Source organism: Pongo abelii, chromosome 10 (assembly GCF_028885655.2).
Source record: "Pongo abelii isolate AG06213 chromosome 10, NHGRI_mPonAbe1-v2.0_pri, whole genome shotgun sequence".
NCBI classification, from domain to species: Eukaryota; Metazoa; Chordata; class Mammalia; order Primates; family Hominidae; genus Pongo; species Pongo abelii.
In genome coordinates, this window is record NC_071995.2 from 68,187,565 (window position 1) to 68,209,078 (window position 21,514).

Genomic DNA, 21,514 nt, shown 5'->3' on the forward strand with positions numbered 1-21,514 from the left:
CGAAAAGCTACATATTATTATATAATTTCATTCATATGACATCTGAAAAAGACAAAACTAAATGAGCAAAATTCAAACCAGTGTTGGTTAGCATCTGGGAGTATGAGAAGGGTATTAACTTCAAAGTGGCACCAGATAACTTGTTTGTGTAATGATGTGGTATTTTTTACGTGACTGCATACATTTGTCAAAACTCATACCTAACTTCAAAGGTTAATTTTCCTGTGTGTATACTATACCTCAATAAACCTGACTTAATAAATAAAATCCACTAATGCCCTTCAACCATGGTTAACACATATTAAGCTATATAAGTAGTCTTATGGAAACCCCTGTCACCAGAATTGAGTGCCAGGTTCCCCAATCCATTTGGGTGGTGAAGGTTGGTAAGTACAGTATAGCATAGCTCTGTCTAAATTAATCATCCTCAGAAATCTCTTCAACCTTCCAAAAAGCCAAACATTTCGTGCTTTTTTTTTTTTTTTTTTTTTCAGAGACAGGGTCTCACTCTGTTGCCCAGGCAGGAGTGCAATGTGGTGCAATCGTAGTTCACTATAGTGGACTACAGGCACACACGAGTATGCCCAACTAACTCTATTGTTTTCCAAATTCTTTTTAGAGACAAGTCTCACTATTGCTCAATAGGGTGTCTAACTCCCAGCCTCAAGTGATCTTCCCACCTTGGCCTCCCAAAATGCTGGGATTATAGGCATGAGCCACTGCTCCTGGCCTTTTTATGCTCTTAATAAGGATGAGTCCTCTAACATATTTTTGACTGTTTCCTTTGAAAATCTGCATCTGGATTATCATATCCTCTAGAATGTACCCTCTGTTGTATCTTGGTGTCTCAATTGAAATTTGTGGTATTTATATACATTATAAAGTAATGCTACATAGAGAAACATGATTATTTTTATGTCAGTTTCTAGGAAATAATTATCTACCCACATATTTACCATTTGAAAAGATCTTCATTCTTTCTTAAATATCTGAATTTCCATCTGTTACCATTTTTCTTCTGCCTGAAGAACTTCCTTTTGTATTTTTTGCAGTGTAGGTCTGCTAGCAATAAACTCTCTTGGTCTTCTTTTGTCTTTACTTTTCATTCTTTCCTCTTAGAAACTCATAGTGAGCATATAACATTACTACTATCCAGGCATGTTGCTATTCAGGTTTTATGAGGTTTCTGTGAATAAGTGACTGCTTCAGCAATGGGTAAACACAGTCTAAACTGAACACAACAAAACAAAACAAAATGCACACTTTCAAAATGTATTTTGATGTTCATCAAAGGTTTAGGGGGAAAGGAATCCTGCTCTAGTATAACAGACTACAAAAGTCTTCTAAATCTCTCTGAGATAAGACCACATTTCTGAGAACAAAAGCTAACTTCCTCACTGATTTAAAATTATGTTTTGTATTCTCTAATTCTGGAGCAAGTTATCAGTAAGATGTGTCTTTTAGGATGATTTGCAGGACTTCAGGAGTAATTATTAATGAGCTTTTGCTGTTTACAAGTGTGTGTGTGAAGGTGTGTGTTTGTATATATAAACCAAATTTAATGCACAATAATTTTTGAGTAGGTAAATGATTATCAACTATTTTATTTTACCTCTTTACAAAAATTAAAAAGTTTCTCTAATAGGATGTTTTACAATAATATTTAAAAAATCAAGAAACCTCAAATCTAAAAAATAAGGAGATTGAGGCTCCTTGTTTATATGGTGATTACCATTTTATAGATAAGAACACTGAGGCTTACAGATTTTATGTAACTTACTTAAGATCACAAATCTAGTAAGTGTTAGAGGTAAGAATCAAATCTAGGTTTATCATATGACTAAGCAAGTGTTCTTAACCTTTACCCCTCTGATTTCCTATCTTCTTTGACCTTACATGCTAGCAGTAAAAAACAAACAAACAAACATATATTGGTACATATGTTCTACTAGAGTAACATTTTATGAATATATTATGCACATTGTAAAACATGCAAAAATGGAAACTATAAGGGGATAAGAAAACAGAAATAGAAATAGAAGCACCAGTAGTTTTTTCACATACCTCATGGATCATCTAATACATGCCCTAGGTACTGAGTGTCCACTCTAGAGAATGTTGCTTAGATTCTCTGAAAATTATTTGATTTTTAAAATGAAACTATTATTCACAGCTTTTGCCAAATTTAGATGTACTATGTTTGAACTTGTGATTTCCTAGGCAAGTATATTCCAATCTAATTTAGCAGGGAGACATAGTATAGAGTGAGAATAGCAGCTGGAAGAGATTGCTACAGAGAGCAGAGGGAGGTAGAATAGAGATGGAAGAACATTTGTAGACATTCAAACATAAGCAATCTGTGTCTGTGTACAAAATCAGGCTAATTAACAATTTAAAACAGAACAGGTTAGAGTCCTTTTTATAACATAAATACACAATAGGAATATATATACTGTTTATATAACATAAATAAATGATATTATATATGTATATACAATTATATGAAAGATAGAAAGTTGGTCACATTATGCCCAATAGCAGCCATTATTTAAAATTGAAAATATGTTTAGAAATAACATCGGCATAGGAATGTTGCCCCCAAAAAATCAGCTAACACTGAATCTATAATTATACTATTATGTTAAACCACATCTTTAAACATAGAAAGTCCATCAAGATTGTTTCACAATCATCTGCCTAGATTTCTTGGTCATTTATGCCATCTGATTTTCATAAGATGACACAGATAAAACTCATATATTTGAAGAATGCAAACTCATAAAATTGTTATGTATCTGAATAAATTTTGGTTTTGTTTCTTCTTCTATTAACATTATGTTGTTATTCTTTGACTCCCAATTATATTTTCCTTCATCCTTTTTGGATTATTTATCTTGTGGGAATGATACGAGGGAGAGGAGATGGAACAAACGGCACCTCTAATATCTTAGGATCTTGAAATTTTATATAGCCTTCTACTTAGACTTTTCTTTTACTCAGACTGATCCTTAAACTCTAAGTTAATACATTTTAGGGTTTCTTTTCAAATTGAAACCAGAAAATTCAGACCCAAGGACTTGACATCTCTCTGTAGGAGAGATAGGTTCTCACAAAACGGTACAGCGTACATCTATAATTCATGGGAATTTCCTAAGGAATCCTAAGAAATACCAGCTAAATTTCCTAAGAAATACCAGCAAATATAATCATAATCATCTATCCCATTAACTAAAATCTCAGCCTACAGTGCCTAAACCCAGATATTCCATGACAAAGGATAATATACAGACTATCTTTCCTCCAAGCCTCAAATTTCCTGTTCTTATTATGTATCTTTCTTCTTATAAATAATGATTGTTTTAAAGAACCATCTTTGAAGTCCTTTGAGATGTGACTTATCATTTCTGCTCTAAAATTTCAAATATTAATAGAAAATACTGTTTCTTTGGCATTATCTGAAAGAAGCCAGTCTATGGAAAAAGTAATTGTGACCATTGTTTTATTCTTCTAATTTATCTCGTGTTAAAGAAACAGGCCATGCATTGACCATGCACATAACATAACAATGAACATTGTTTTGATCATGAAAACTAGGCATTGAAAACCACCTTGATTTCATTAAGCTTAAACTTAATTGTACCCTTTACAGGGATTCCAGGCAAACATGCCTTCTGCAATGCTATATTTGGAGTGGGCATATGCACCAAATATATTGCTTCTGCTTTTTCCAAGGCTGTAATAACTACATGACAAGTTATATTTTTTAATACCAAAATTACTCCTGAGAAGAAAACTCTGTGCCAAAAAAAGTAATAGCTTTAATTCTTCATATCAATGACATATAAACTTATTAAATTACTATTAATTGACAGGCATTTAGCATACTGCATGGTTTTATTTTTTGAAGTTTGTTCTGTGTTTCTTCATACTTCTTCACATTCATATAATATTAAACCTGCACCACAAACACCAACATATGCCATTTAAAACATAAGTGAACTAGATACATCATTAATCTTACTATTCAGATTAGATGTAATGCAGCATATACTTATTTACTCATTTTTATTTACACTCCAAGTCCTTTCACAAAGAATTTAGACAGTCACATAAAAATTTTAGCATCTACAATATAAAAACTGAGAGCCAACAGTTTTTATATTTTGGCAGATACTAAGTAATCTTAGTTAATTGTGGTAGACACAAACAGTGGTAGATACTAAGTAAAGCTACATTTTGCCATGGGTGATTGTATTTTAAAACTTTACCACATTGCTTTTAAAAAGCAATTTCTACTAAATAATAGAATCCTAGTGGGTACCTGAATCACCAATATAAATGGGGTTAATAAATGCATGATGATATGGCTTAGCAAAATTTAGTTGCTAACACATTGTTAGCTGCTTACAGGGTTTATTTTAATAGCAGCTGGAAATATTAATGTTAAAAAGCAGTCATGAGGCCTAGCTGAGGCAGCTTAAAAGATTTGGCTCTCTCCACTTCATGCATAATTTTCATTAACCCTTAATGTTACCAAAGTAACATACAAACTTAGTAAAAACATTTCCTATGTAAATCTTGCCTTAGCACCTTCTTTCAGATTGCCTCCATAAGCCCTTCCTATATAGAAACTTTGGAGCCACCACTAGGATTCTGCAAAATCAGAGGTTCAAATATGTCAGCCTCAGTTCAAATCTCTATTTACTGCCAAATCTCTCTGCTTTCAAAGAGTAACTAAAAGAAGAAAAGCACTTTGAAGTTAAAGAAAAAATAAAATTCTGGTAATTGAATTGTTGTGGGAGTGGAGAATGCATATTAAAATATTTGCTATAGACCAATATAAAGTCTAAGTAGAGAGAGACATGAACTTAGCATAGATCCAAACATCATTATTGAAATACTTCTAATATTGTGTTGGTGGTGTCTTTTTCAACAGCAGCCTGTGTTTACGGTTTGAGTTGACTCAAGGTTTTGAAGTTGTTATGTATGTAAATACTTTTGTTGGAATTCCCTCACTTCTGTCCTTGGTCCATACTTCTTTTCATTCTATTCATGCTTCCTGGGTAATTTTTAATATTGTCATAATTGTAACTATATCCATATCCTGTTAACTACCAAAATCTGGGCATTTAATAGAAACTTCACACACATATGCAATCACTTTCTAGAATCTCCACTACATATCCCATATATGTCTTCAATCTCGACCTGTCCAAAACTAAACTCATGTTATCTTCTCTAAACCTATTCCTCCTCTTATAATTATTCCTTTGTTGGCACCCCATCCATCTGATCATCTGTGTTAGAAACTTTTAATCTTTTCTACCCCTTACCTCCCTATATCAATCAATCACCAAGTTCGGTCAATCTAACCTCCTAAATATTTTTAAATTCTTTTTGCTTCCCTGGGCTACATTGGCAGAAGAATTGTCTTGGGCCACACATAAAATACACTAACACTAACAATAGCTGATGACCTTTAAAAATCGCAAAAAAATTCTCTTAATGTTTTAAGAAATTTTAGAATTTGTGTTGGGCCACATTCAAAGCTGTCCTGGGCCACATTTGGTCCATGGGCCATGGATTGGACAAGCTTAATTTAAACTCTTAATGATTCCCTAAGATTTGTGCACTACTTCCCAAAGTAATTCTCAGAACTCTGGCCCCAAAAGATTATCTCTGATAAGTGTTTCATGGTCAGAAACTGTATAGTATATTCCTGTTTTGGAGATTCACAATATGCATTAGAATATTTAAATTTCCAAGAGACTCTACATTAAGAAGTCTTGTTGATATGTTTTCCAAACTTTTTCCCACAGAATTTTCCTGCTAGGAATAAACAATTCCATCAAGTATCTGCTAAGGAAAGCTCTTTAACATGTCATATGAAGCCTTCCATGATCTGGCTCTGCTGGATTCTTCAGCCATCATTCCCCTGACTCCATATGTCCCACTCTATTCTTTACTCCCACTGAAGCACTTTCTCAGCATTTGGCCCTAGCTGAAGCTGCTGCTTCCCCCTTCTATGATTCTTCAAGACTTGTTTCAAAAGTCACTTCCTGCAGAAAACTTTTTCTAACCCCTCCTATATGTTTCCATAGCCTTCTCCATGCTTGCCTCTTTTATTATTACACTTACCACATTTTTACTGAAAGTAATTATTTAATGAATCTTTCTCTCCCCCTACTAAACCTCTTGAAGGAAGTGGTTATGTTTCTTTCATCTTTGTACTTCCAGCATAAGCACGTGCTATCGCCTGAATGTTTGTGATCCTCCCAGATTCATGTGTTGAAACTTAATCTCCAATGCAACGGTATTAAGAAGTGGGCCTCTGGGAGGTGATAGGTCGTGAGGGCTCTGTCTTTATAAATGGGATTAGTGCCATATAAAAGGCTTGAGGGAACCTGTCTGCCCCTTCTGCACATGAGAACTCAGTGAGAAGACCATCTTTGAAGCACAGAGTGAGCCCTCACCAGGTAATAAATCTATTGGCACCTTAATCGTGGACTTCCCAGCTTCCATAACTGTGAGCAATAAATTTCTGTTGTTTAGAAATTAACCAGTCTATGGTATTTTTGTTGTAACAGCCCAAACGAACTAAGACAGAGATATACTTGACATTTAGTAAGGACCGAAATGAAATAAATAGTGCCTGGCTCACGTAGCAGGTACCCATAATTAAATGCCATAGACATTAGTTATTAATAAGTGATAAAAGGTTTTCCTCAACCATAAGCAATTATTTGAAAGTTTTTGAATATAAAATCAATGCGTCCAGTTTTGACTTTATATCTCATGTATTCAATGAGTTCTTATAATCACCACTGTGCCTTCACAAACATTGTGGTGTTCCTTTCATTTCTCTGATAGCACATACGATGTTGTTCTATAAATCTGAAAAGTTGCGGCATTTCATTGAGTTTATTTTTAAGCAAATATTTCAGATGGACAGAACTGAGTAGGCAAAGGAAAGAGGATGTGGTCAAGGATTCTCTGAATTCGTTCATAAAAGGATATAGTGAGGTAAATTAATGCTGACACAGTGCCCTCTGTCAAAACAGCCTGCTGGCCTAGGAAAATGATCACAAGCAGCATATGTGCTGGTTAGGGAAGAGAAAAGCAGTCCAGATGGCTGATTTCTAAGCAGCCAGACTTTTAGAAGAGAAAGGGGGAAAATTTGTATCCAGGTCATTCCTAACTCTTCTCCTGGGAGATCACCTAAAGTTGTTGCTTTTAAGTTCCCAGGAATTCTGCCGATAAATATTCACTACCTCATTGTAAAGCTGTGAGCATCCCCTTAAAACTGGAGACTAGATGGATGTTTACTAAAAAGTATGCTGAAGTACCCTTTATTCCTTTTGCTTCTGTTTCCTTTCATGTCTCATCATCACTGATGATTTCTACTACACTTGTGCAGAACAATTAACCCCATACTTACTGGTGATTTAGTGAGAGTTTGTGTATTTGGATCCTTTAATTTCTCTGGGTAAGTTAGCCTTTAATTTAAATATCTCTTTCAATCTTTAGTGGATTCCTTCTACCATGAAATACAGGTATCTGCTGAAAAGGGCACCTCAATTACTCCCTCCAGCTATGCAGAAAGGCTCCTTTTCTTGTCCAATGGCATATGATTTCTGAAAGAATTTCTTATTTTATAGCAATCACAGTGCTGAATTTCATCATGCCATTACTTATGCAGTTGAAAACAGACTGCTATGTGTTCTCATAAAGACACTTTGTGAGAATTTTAACCCTATGAATTCCAAAACTGTGAGAGGATTTTAAAAAATTGAACAGCACTGGCTCTGGTCCCTTGGGACATCAAAAGTACTCATAAAAATTAGAGTCTCTCCTAGACTACCTGGATATGGGTTGTTGCTGTGGCCTGATTGCTCTTTTCTAAACCTATATATTAGCAAGGCTTTATTAAGAAAAAAAAATCTGTTTTTTTCTTTATAAAACGATAGAGAAAAGCATAATAGACAACAGAGGGCAGACAGAGCAATTCCTTTTTTTCTCTCTTTTCAATTCCTTCTCTTTTTTTCTTTAATTTATGTGAGATTTGAGATCCTGAGGATACTATCTGTACCTTCACATTGTACTCACAGTCATTTTATATGTAACTCGTCCTTTTACATGTTTACTTTGATACTATCTCCAATCCTATACCCAAAATGTTTATATCTCCAAAATAATAATGGAAATCTTTCCATTCTGATTTTGAGATGGAAAATTTATGTAAATGTGTATTAAGTACATAGTTCTTTTTGTGTGGGGTATTTTTTTCCTCCATTCAAAATTGTAATCTTGTATGGTTTTGCAAACTATTATAACTCCCTCCCCCCACCATTTAAAAGTCATTATCATTTTCTATCTCTAGAATTTCTGGCACCCATTTCCATTCCAAGCTATTAGGTTGCTTTTGAAGTGACGTCCCACTGCATCTTCCTGGCATATATGTCTAAACTTGTATTTATTTTACTTCTCTGTTCTTGTTCACATTGACAATGCCTCTGAAATTAGGTCACCAATGGATTTCATTATCTTGCTCTTTGCCTTCTTTGAGTCAAGATATGGAATAAAACGTCCAATAAAGTAAATGTGACCTTATCCTGACTCCTATGACACTCAACCAGGCATCTTCACACAACAGACTCATTATTTGTCTATGGCTAAGAAATATTGCCCAAATCAGTTGAAGTCAGATTTTAAATGATACATATCATCCCATATCAAAAAATGCCTCAGGGCCAGGTGCAGTGGCCCATGCCTATAATCCCAGCACTTTGTGAGGCTGAGGAGGGTGGATCACTTGAGGTCAGGAGTTCGAGACAGGGCTGGCTAACATGGTGACACTCTGTCTCTACTAAAAATACAAAATTAGCCAGGCATGGTGGTGTGCAACTGTAGTCCCAGCTACTCAGGAGGCTGAGGCAGAAGAATCGCTTGAACCTGGGAGGCAGAGACTGCAGTGAGCCCAGATCACGCCACTGCACTCCAGCCTGGGCAACAGAGCAAGACTCTGTCTCAAAACAACAAAAAAGCCTCACAGCCCAGATAAGTAAAACCTACATTACTTTCTTTTGTTCAACAATTTTAGGGGGAAAATTATTTAGTATAGTTGACACAATCCACTTTTTATAAAAGACAACATGGCTTGCAATTCCATTCCATCTAATGTTTACACATTTTCTCCCAGTGGTTGATATGAGACTTGCTAGGATTTTTCTTTTCTTTGCTTGCTTGTTTTTTTGCCTTGCTTTGTTTCATGTATTTATGGGCTTTGAAGGTGTATATACCTTCAAATATATACCTGGACTTGGGACAACTTTATATTGTGGAAAATCCATTAGATCAGCTAAGAGACCTGGGTTTTTATCCTTACACTGTTTTTAACTAGTTATAATCTTGGTTAAGTCAACCAAGTTATCAAGACTTAATTTTTTTTACCTGTACAATAAAGGCATTAGATTTGGATTTATTGCATCTGTATGTGTTCTGACTTTATGAGTGCATTTTTAAAACTTACCTTCCTTTGGACTGGTCTCCTAAGACAAGACTGAACAGGGGCTACCAGTGCAAATTGACTTAGGGGCCTTTGAAAGATCCATTTACCACAAAGCATCCACAAACCTCTGCCTTCTTCCTCATTTGGCTTTAAATTCCATCTTAAAGAGTTGTCAGCATGTATGAAAGCCAAGGAAGAAGAGGTAAAGTCTCCAGAAGGCCCAGATTAACTATGAGATATATTTTCCCTGGGGATGGTTTACTTACCATGTCCCTTTACTGGGGGTTAATTTCTTCAACTACTGAAGTGACTCTTTGAAATTTGAAGGTATGAAGGGCAAAATAATAAACATATCTTGTATAGGTAAAGAACTTTAAACCTTACAAAGGATTTTGACTTCTATCTAAATGAAGCAACAAGCAGCCAAGAACCACAAAAATCGCTGGCCACTGACCAATGACACTTAAAGAGGAATACAGGCTTAATAGCTGCGAACACAGGTTCACCGAACAAATGAATAATTTTGAATGATTCTTGCATCTCCATTTGGTATTGTCCTTCCTTTTTCTTCTTTTTTCTTTCACTTCTACCCACCTACCAACCTCACAAAGTGCCCAGTACCTCACCCTAGAATAGGTGATACCTCTAGGATACCTCACCATAGAATTCTGACTAGAATTAACCCTACACAGTCAGCTCTGTAACTGTAGAGCATTACCCAAACCACCAAAATATTCTTCATCAGAATGTCCTGAGTTTGATACAGTAATCCATGCTTATTTGTCAATGGATGCTCCCCTCCTGGATCAAATAAGGTAGGTTTCATAGGAAGAGAGACAATAAGAGCTTTAAACAAAAGGAGTTGCCTTACAAAAATTTTAACGTCCAATGCAGCCAGTGAGGGAGATCCTTTGAGGCATTTAGGAATCTGTAGCAATCTTTAAATCATAACAGAATAGAAAAGAAGACCTACCAATAGAATAGGCTTATATATTGAATAATATGTAAATTCATATACCTTTCACCATACCTTGCCTTCTTACCTTTTATCCTCCAAATTTGTCAAACTGAAGACATTAAAGTTGGTAAATATATTTATGACAATTAGTCTTACTACTATGATTAACTAGTTTCAGATTCTGACCAGCGCTTATATAACATAACTCCCCAATCCTGAATTCTCTCATTGTGCTATTCTTCTGATTACAAAAGAAAATATATTTTTATAAAAATTTAGAAAATATAGAAAGTTTAAATAAGAAAATGGCAGTAAATCAAATGCATAATCCAAATAGCCAGAAAGAAGCATTATTAATATCTAGATATATTTCTTCTTAGTCTTTCCCTAAAAACTATAATAATTATAAAAATATATACACATATAATATATACTTGCCTAATTTAATCAATATCCTAAAAATAAATGTTTACCTGTCCTACACATGTAACATAGTTTATGTAATAATTTTCCTGTTCTTAGACATTTAAATTATTTCAAAATTTTAATTATAAGAAACAGTGAGCAAAACATGATAAAAGAAATTTTATTATCAGCTCTACTTATTGCCATAAAAAATCCTGTAAGTGCAACTATTGGGTAAAAGAATATAAATATTTCAAGACTTCTCATAGTTTACTAAAATTACACTCAAGCAGTAGAAATAGTAAATATGTGGGTAAGTATAAAAATAACCAATATATGTATATGTTTCTTTCCTTATTGAAAACACGTAAGACTGTTTAAAGCAAAAAAGTATGACACTTCACTAATATTAATGGGTTTATAACAAATGTAGATGTAATATATATGACAATAATAGCACTAAGGAGAAGGGGTACATGGAATTTGCTCTTGTGAGTTTTCTATATTTCATCTGGAGTAATTCAATATAACTAGGTAGATTGGGATTAGCTAAAGATCTACTTTGTAAACACTAGAGAAAGTAAAAAATAATGAAAAATGTAGCTACAAAGTCAACAGAGAAATTAAAATGGAATATGAAAAAATATTTGATTAACATAAAAGGAACAAAATGAGGAACAAAAAACCAAAAAAATTTGGTACGACAAATAGATAATAAACAGCAAAATGGCAGAGCTTCAAATACAATCATATCAATAAGTATATCAAATGCAAATAAACTAAACGCTCCAATCACAAAGCAGAAACTGTTAGAGTGGATAAAAAGTAAGCACCAACTACATGATGTCTACATGAGATGCACTTCAAATACAAATAGAATAAAAATTTTAAAGATGGAGGAAGGTATACCATGCAAACAATAACCACAAGAGAGGAGTTGTTGTATTAGTATTAGACAAAATAGACCTCAAGAAAATGAGTATTACTAGAGACAAAAGGAAATACTTCATAAAGGATCAATATAAGGAAGATGTGACAATTATGAATGTGTATGTAAGCCACAATGGACGGTGACTTCACAGTGAAAACTCTTTATTTTAGGGAAGAAGGAATATGAATGTTGGGTAGACAACTAGGCTTTTCTGCCACAGGCAGATTATTTATCCTCTCTGTAAAATAGATAACACTTTATAGGATTGTTGTGAGGATTAAATGACTGCCCACAGTAGGCACTTAATCATATGGGTTATTGTTGATGCTGTTACTATTATCTTGCGGTGGACTGCATCTATGAGCAAAAGCTCAGCTAAAAGTAAGTTGTCCCTCTATATAGGGAAAAGAATCCCTGAAGAAGGGGTGAAGTAAGTAGAATGTCCACCCAAATGTCATTTTGGGATCAGAGTGGGCCCTGATTCCAGGAGAAGAAAAAAGTATTATAGAGAGTTGGTGGGGTGGATGGGCCTTGCTTGGTATGGGGACGGGGGTGCTAAAGGGAATTTGGATCTGGGAAGAAACTAGACAGAAGACTTGCATAATGAAAATATTGTTTACTGTATGTAATGAAATGTTGCCTTCTCTTCCATCTGTCATAAAAAAAAAATTCAGCAAAATCCATATTGCTCACCAAACTGGTTAGGATAAAGTTCAGGAGAGAATAACGGAAACTCTAATGAACAGTCACATACAAGACAGATGCTTCTTTCTCTCTTGTATAAGAGAAATCAAGAGACAGCTCAGGGCTGATATGGTGGCTCTACAGTAATCAAAGGGCTGAGGTCCTTCCAGTTTTCTGCTCTGTTATGCTTTAGGTATGGCTCTTGTCCCCTTGATCCAATATGAATTTTGGAGCATCAGTCACCACATCTACATTTCAAGCAGCAAGATGGGAGAGAGGAAAGAATAGGTACACACTCCTTCCTTTTCAAAAAGATTTTTCCAGAAATACCACACAATATTTCCACTTAAAGGTGAGCTATAGGCTAGGAAATGTAGTCTTTTAGCTGAATAACAATATACCCAAATAAAAATCTGGGTTCTCTTATTGAAGAAGGTGAGAATGGATTTGAGAAAACCAAGCACTCATCAATACTTATAGATTTTATTTACAAATGTGTTATTTGCATATTTTTATGTGTAGACAAAAGATGTGCATAATAGATCGGTCTATTGAATGCAAGGTGAAAGACTGTCAATGTGAGTCAGTTTAACAAGAGTTAGATCATAAAAAAAGCTTCTCTCCTTTCTTATTACATTATTATTACAGTTATAAACTAACATTTAATTATTCCATTAAGTTTGCATCTTACTCTTAGTTCTTCAATTAGACTTTGCTTCAAGGAAGGTTTGGTAGGCCTACAGCTCTAGTATTGGCCAGAGGATGCAGAAGGAACAGACTGTGTAAATACATTACTATAGTAAAACAACAAATTTTTTATATATTAGTGAATTAGATCCTTAACTATGGCCCCCTCACCCAGCCTAATGTTACAAAGGTCTGTAGTTTTGAACCCCTTTGATCTTATTCCTCATGGACTGCCTCAATTACCGAACTTGGGCATTTGTCAAGTACAAGGAAGCATTAAAGAGCTGCATCCATTCACTTATATACTTATTTGGTGTACATATCCCTTGCACTGCCTGTTTGGCACTTGAGTGGTAAACTAAATGATAGTAGACTTGAACTGACAGAGTCAACATTCACATCAATCTTTGTGCCTGGATTGGACTTTATAAGCTGGCCCGTATCTAAAGGAAATTACTATGCCATATATATATGTGTGTGTGTATATATATATATATATACACACACACACACACAATAGTTTTCCTGTGCTCTCTTTCTCATTGCGTATTTCTACCTTTAGGCCAGACCAACCCACACATCTATGACCAGTCAAAAAAGAAAAGCTGATGGTATTTCATCTCTGGTCAATGCCTCTCTTCAAGGCCACTTCCTGGTATAATCCATCCTTTAATTCATCAAACATACATTCAGTATTGGCTATGTACCAGGCACTGTGCCTAGTATTAGGAATATAGCAAAGAACAGATACTTAAAGTTCTTCTCAGAAATGCCTTACCTCCTGGGCATGGTGGCTCACACCTGTAATCCCTTCACTTTAGGAGGATGAGGTGGGAGGATCACTTGAGTCCAGAAGTTTGAGACCGGCCTGGGCAACATAGTAAGACCCTATCTCTACAAAAATGAAAAAATTAGTTGGGCATGGTGGCTTGCACCTGTAGTCCCAGTTTTTCAGGAGGCTGAGGTGGGACGATTGCTTGAGCCTGGGAGGTGGAGGCTGCAGCGAGCTGTGATGGCACTACTGCACTCCAGCCTAGGTGACAGCACAAGACCTTGTTTTTTTGTTGTTATTTGTTTTTTAAAAAAAGCCTTTCCTGATAGTAGTTACCTCAACCACTGAGTATTCTCTCTCTTTGCCTCATTTTATTTGTAACATCTTTTAGAAATCTGTCATTTAATTTATTTTTAGCCTTACCACAGTTCCATATGGGCAGGGAAATTCTGTACTTTTCACCATCGTATCTCCAGTGCCTTGCACAGTGTGATACATAAACACTTAAATATTTGACTCATTAACATAATAGACCCTCAACATATACATTTGATGTTTCTAATTGGAGCTCAGAATTTAGAATAAAGAAATTTCCCCAAAAAAAGCCTTGAGAAAAATTTAATAATTGAATCATTAAATTAGTAAATCAAACCACCATTTTCCATAATGATTCTAATAACTAGTATATATTTTATACAAAATATATATATAGCTAATGTTGAGCGATATATAAGTGATATATAAAATATATATATAGCTAATGTTGAGAATTTTTAATCATGAAAGGATGTCAAATTTTGTCAAATGCTTTTTTTTTTTTTTTTTGCATCTATTGAACTGAACATATGATTGTCCTTCATTTGGTTATTGTGGTGTATCACATTTATTGATTTGCATGTGTTGAACTACCTTTGCAGCCCAGAGATAAATCCACTTGATTGTGGCGTATGATCCTTTTAATGTGTAATTGAATTCAGTTTGCTGGTATTTTGTTAAGGATTTTTGCATCTATGTTCATCATGGATATTGGCTTATAATTTCTTATAGTGTCCAACTATCTAGCTTTGGTGTCAAGTAATGCTGTTCTCAGGATGTAAGTGGTCCCTCCTCTTGAATTTTTAAGGGTTTGAAAACAATTGGCATTAATTTTTGTTTAAATGTTGGGTAGAATTAACCAATAAAGCCATCAGATCCTGGGTTTTTCTTTTTGGGAGGTTTTTTTGATTATCGATTCAATCTTCTTGCTTATCATTTGTCTGTTCAGATTTTCTATTTCTTCATTATTCGGCCTTGGTAAATTGTATGTTTCTAGAATTTATCTATTTCTTCTAAGTTATCCAATTGTTGGCATATAATTTTCATAGCTGTCTCTTATGATTCCTCATATTTCAGTGATATCAGTTATAATATCACCTCTTTCAATTATAATTGTTTGAGACAGGGTCTCACTACATTGTTCAGGCTGGCCTAAAACTCCTGGGTTCAACAGATCCTCCCACCCCAGCCTCCTGAGTAGGTGGGGTTACAGCTGCACAACAGTGTGCCTGGCTTTTTTTCAATTTTTTTCTTTCATTTATAATTTAATATTTTGAGTCTTCTCTCTTTTATTAGTCTAGCTAAAGTTTGTCAGTTTTGCTTATATTTTAAAAAACTCAATTCTTAGTTTCCCTGATCTTTTGTAATATTTCTAGTCTCTGTTTCACTTATTTCTACTTGGATTTGTATTTTCTTTCCTTCTGCTAACTTCAGCCTTAATTCATTCTTCTTTTTCTAGTTCCTTGAGATATAAAGATACGTTGTTTATTTGAGATCTTTCTTTATTCTTAAGTAGGCATTTATTGTTATAAACTTCCCTCTTAGGACTGCTTTTGTTGCATCCAGTAAGTTTTGTTATATTGTGGTTTTGTTTGCATTTGTCTCAAGATATTTTTCATTTCTCCTTTTTTTTTTTTTTTTGAGATGGAGTTTCGCTCTTGTTGCCCAGGCTGGAGTGTGGTGGCGTGATCTTGGCTCACTGCAACTTCTGCCTCCTGGGTTCAAGTGATTCTCCTGCCTCAGCCTCCCGAGTAGCTGGGATTACAGGTGCCTGCCTCCATGGCTGGCTAATTTTTGTATTTTTAGTAGAGACGGAATTCCATCATGTTGGCCAGGCTGGTCTCGAACTCCTGACCTCAGGTGATCCACCCACCTCAGCCTCCCAAAGTGCTGGGATTACAGGCACCTGGCCTTTTATTTTTCTTTTGAAGACTTCTTTGACCTATTGGTTATTTGAGTGTATGTCGTCTAATTTACACAAATTTGTGTATTTTCTAATTTTCTTCCTGTTGTTTTTGTAACATTTTACAGCATTTCATAACATTGCTGTTGAAAAAGATATTGATAATTATTTCAATCTTTTTAAATTTGTTAAGACTTGTTTTACAGCCTAACATATGATCTATCCTTGAGAATGTTTCATCTACACTTGAAAAGAATGTGTATTCTGCTGCTGTTGGATGGAATGTCCTGTACGTGTCTGTTAGATCCATTTGGTTTATATTATACTGCACTTCAAATCCACTCTTTCCTTATCAATTTTCTGTCTGGATGATCTATATCTATCCATTTTTGAAAGTGAGATATTGAAGTACTCTACTATTATTATATTGCTTTCTATTTCTCTGTTCAGTTGTTAATATTTGCTAAATATGTAGGTACACCAATGTTGAGTGCATAGTATTAATAATTGTTATATCCTCTTGATAAACTGATCTATTTACTATGATATGATTAGCTTCTTTGTCCTTGTGAAAGTTTTTGACTTAAAGTATATTTTGTCCAATATAAGTATAACCACTGCTGTTCACCCTTGGTTACCATTTGCATGGAATATCTTTTTCTATCCCTTCACTTTCAGCCTATGTGTGTCCCTAAAGCTTAAGTGAGTCTCTGGTAGGTAGTATATAATTGAATCTTGTTTTCCTTTTATCCATTCAGCCACTCTATAGTTGAAGAACTGAATCCACTTACAATTAATTATCGATAGGAAGAACTTAATATTGCCATTTTGTTAATCATTTAAATCTGTTTTGTAGTTCCTTTGTTCCTTTCTTTTTCTCTTGCTGACTTCTTTTGTGATTTAAGGATTTATTTATTTTCATTTTTATTTTTATTCTTTTTTTGAGATGGAGTCTTGCTCTGTTGCCCAGGCTGGGGTGCAGTGGCGCGGTCTCGGCTCACTGCCTCCCAGGTTCATGCCATTCTCCTGCCTCAGCCTCCCGAGTAGCTGGGACTACAGGCGTCTGCCACCATGCCCGGCTAAATTTTTGTATTTTTAGTAGAGACGGGGTTTCACCATGTTAGCCAGGATGGTTTCGATATCCTGACCTCATGATCCGCCCACCTCGGCCTCCTAAAGTGCTGGGATTACAGGCGTGAGCCACTGTGCCCGGCCTAATGATTTATTTTTGTAGTGGTGTGCTTTGATTTCATCTTCTTTATCTTTTATTTACTACAGACTTTTCTTGTGTGTGGTTACCATAAGTCTTACATAAAACATCTTATAACAGTCTATTTGGATCTAATAACAACTTAACTTCAACCACATACAAAACTCTACACTTTTAACTTCTCCTCCTCTCACATTTTATGTACTGGTGTCACAATTTGCATGTTTTATATAATGTGTATCCACTAACAAATTATTGTTGCCATATTTAACTCTCATGACTTTTAACTTTTTACTAGAGTTATTTATGCACTATCATTACCATCATTAGTATTAGAGTATTCTGAATTTGACTGTATTCTTACCTTTACCGTTTTATACTTCTATGTTTTTATATCATGTCATTTTTAAAAATTTTTCACAGCTTCAGCTTCTAGAAAGTTAGTGTCATTTTGTTTCAACTTGAACTCCCTTTACAGTTTTTGTAAGGCATGTCTAGTGGTGATGAACTCCCAGAGCTTTTGTTTGTCTGAGAAAGTCTTTATCGCTCCTTCATTTATGAAGGAAAGATTTACCAGGGGTAGTATTCTTGGTTTTCAGGTTTTTTTTCTTTCAGCCCTTTAAATACATCATCCCACTCTCTCAAGATCTGCAAGGTTTCTGCTGAGAAATTCACTGACCATCTTATGTGGGTTCCATTGCATGTGACAAGTGTCTTTCCTCTTTTTTTTAAAATTTTATTATTATTATACTTTAAGTTTTAGGGTACATGTGCACAATGTGCAGGTTTGTTACATATGTATACATGTGCCATGTTGGTATGCTGCACCCATTAACTCGTCATTTAACATTAGGTATATCTCCTAATGCTATCCCTCCCCCCTCCCCCCACCCCACAACAGTCCCCAGTGTGTGATGTTACCCTTCCTGTGTCCATGTGTTCTCATTGTTCAATTCCCACCTATGAGTGAGCACATGCAGTGTTCGGTTTTTTGTCCTTGCGATAGTCTGCTGAGAATGATGGTTTCCAGTTTCATCCATGTCCCTACAAAGGACATGAACTCATCCTTTTTTATGGCTGCATAGTATTCCATGGTGTATATGTGCCACATTTTCTTAATCCAGTTTATCGTTGTTAGACATTTGGGTTGGTTCCAAGTCTTTGCTACTGTGAATAGTGCCACAATAAACATACATGTTCATGTGTCTTTATAGCAGCATGATTTATAATCCTTTGGGTATATACCCAGTAATGGGATGGCTGGGTCAAATGGTATTTCTAGTTCTAGATCCCTGAGGAATTGCCACACTGACTTCCACAATGGTTGAACTAGTTTACAGTCCCACCAACAGTGTAAAAGTGTTCCAATTTCTCCACATCCTCTCCAGCACCTGTTGTTTCCTGACTTTTTAATGATTGCCATTCTAACTGGTGTGGGATGGTATCTCACTGTGGTTTTGATTTGCATTTCTCTGATGGCCAGTGATGATGAGCATTTTTTCATGTGTCTTTTGGCTGCATAAAGGTCTTCTTTTGAGAAGTGTCTGTTCATATCCTTTGCCCACTTTTTGATAGGGTTGTTTGTTTTTTACTTGTAAATTTGTTTGAGTTCATTGTAGATTCTGGATATTAGCCCTTTGTCAGATAAGTAGGTTGCAAAAATTTTCTCCCATTTTGTAGGTTGCCTGTTCACTCTGATGGTAGTTTCTTTTGCTGTGCAGAAGCTCTTTAGTTTAATTAGATCCCATTTGTCAATTTTGGCTTTTGTTGCCATTGCTTTTGCTGTTTTAGACATGAAGTCCTTTCCCATGCCTATGTCCTGAATGGTATTGCCTAGGTTTTCTTCTAGGGTTTTTATGGTTTTAGGTCTAGCATTTAAGTCTTTAATCCATCTTGAATTAATTTTTGTATAAGGTGTAAGGAAGGGATCCAGTTTCAGCTTTCTACATATGGCTAGCCAGTTTTCCCAGCACCATTTATTAAATAGGGAATCCTTTCCCCATTTCTTGTTTTTGTCAGGTTTGTCAAAGATCAGATGGTTGTAGATATGTGGCATTATTTCTGAGGGCTTGTTCTGTTCCATTGATCTATATCTTTGTTTTGGTAGCAGTACCATGCTGTTTTGGTTACTGTAGACTTGTAGTATAGTTTGAAGTCAGGTAGCGTGATCCCTCTGGCTTTGTTCTTTTGGCTTAGGATTGACTTGGCGATGCAGACTCTTTTTTGGTTCCATATGAACTTTAAAGTAGTTATTTCCAATTCTGTGAAGAAAGTCATTGGTAGCTTGATAGGGATGGCATTGAGTCTATAAATTACCTTGGGCAGTATGGCCATTTTCACAATATTGATTCTTCCTACCCATGAGCATGGGATGTTCTTCGACTTGTTTGTATCCTCTTTTATTTCATTGAGCAGTGGTTTGTAGTTCTCCTTGAAGAGGTCCTTCACATCCCTTGTAAGTTGGATTCCTAGGTATTTTATTCTCTTTGAAGCAATTGTGAATGGGAGTTCACTCATGATTTGGCTCTCTGTTTGTCTGTTATTGGTATATAAGAATGCTTGTGATTTTTGTACATTGATTTTGTATCCTGAGACTTTGCTGAAGTTGCTTATCAGCTTAAGGAGATTTTGGGCTGAGACAATGGGGTTTCCTAGATATACAGTCATGTCACCTGCAAACAGGGACAATTTGACTTCCTCTTTTCCTAATTGAATACCCTTTATTTCCTTCTTCTGCCTAATTGCCCTGGCCAGAACTTCCAACACTATGTTGAATAGGAGTGGTGAGAGAGGGCATCCTTGTCTTGTGCCAGTTTTCAAAGGGAATGCTTCCAGTTTTTGCCCATTCAGTATGATATTGGCTGTGGGTTTGTCATAGATAGCTCTTATTATTTTGAGATACGTCCCATCAATACCTAATTTATTGAGAGTTTTTAGCATGAAGGGTTGCTGAATTTTGTCAAAGGACTTTTCTGCATCTATTGAGATAATCATGTGGTTTTTGTCTTTGGTTCTGTTTATATGCTGGATTATGTTTATTGATTTGCGTATGTTGAACCAGCCTTGCATCCCAGGGATGAAGCCCACTTGATCATGGTGGATAAGCTTTTTGATGTGCTGCTGGATTCGGTTTGCCAGTATTTTATTGAGGATTTTTGCATCCATATTCATCAAGGATAGTGGTCTAACATTCTCTTTTTTTGTTGTGTCTCTGCCAGGCTTTGGTATCAGGATGATGCTTGCCTCATAAAATGAGTTTGGGAGGATTCCCTCTTTTTCTATTGATTGGAATACTTTCAGAAGGAATGGTAGCAGCCCTCCTTATACCTCTGTTAGAATTCGGCTGTGAATCCATCTGGTCCTGGACTTTTTTTGGTTGGTAAGCTATTGATTATTGCCACAATTTCAGAGCCTGTTATTTGTCTATTCAGAGATCCAACTTCTTCCTGGTTTAGTCTTGGGAGGGTGTACGTGTTCAGGAATTTATCCATTTCTTCTAGATTTTCTAGTTTATTTGCGTAGAGGTGTTTCTAGTATTTTCTGATGGTAGTTTGTATTTCTGTGGGATCGGTGGTCATATCTCCTTTATCAGTTTTCATTGTGTCTATTTGATTCTTCTCTCTTTTCTTCTTTATTATTCTTGCTAGTGGTCTATCAATTTTGTTGATCTTTTCAAAAAACCAGTTCCTGGATTCATTGATTGAAAGGGTTTTTGTGTCTCTATTTCCTTCATTTCTGCTCTGGTTTTAGTTATGTCTTGCCTTCTGCTAGCTTTTGAATGTGTTTGCTCTTGCTTCTCTAGTTCTTTTAATTGTGATGTTAGGGTTTCAATTTTGGATCTTTCCTGCTTTCTCTTGTGGGCATTTAGTGCTATAAATTTCCCTCTACACACTGCTTTGAATGTGTCCCAGTGATTCTGGTATGTTGTGTCTTTGTTCTCGTTGGTTTCAAAGAACATCTTTATTTCTGCCTTCATTTCACTATGTACCCAGTAGTCATTCAGGAGCAGGTTGTTCAGTTTCCATGTAGTTGAGCAGTTTTGAGTGAGTTTCTTAATCCTGAGTTCTAGTTTGACTGCACTGTGGTCTGAGAGACAGTTTGTTATAATTTCTATTCTTTTACATTTGCTGAGGAGAGCTTT

At 35.5% G+C, this 21,514-nt stretch overlaps 1 long non-coding RNA gene across 2 annotated transcripts in view; it reads right to left on the reverse strand.

The window, feature by feature from the left end:
• Window positions 1–2,526: 2,526 nt before the first annotated feature.
• The window catches only part of LOC129049160 (uncharacterized), a 40,496-nt gene continuing 21,508 nt past the window's right edge, over window positions 2,527–21,514 (reverse strand). For both annotated transcript variants that reach the window (XR_008511990.2, XR_008511991.2), the window contains exon 5: window positions 2,527–3,955. This is a non-coding gene — a long non-coding RNA (uncharacterized LOC129049160). The remainder of the gene's footprint in view (window positions 3,956–21,514) is intronic.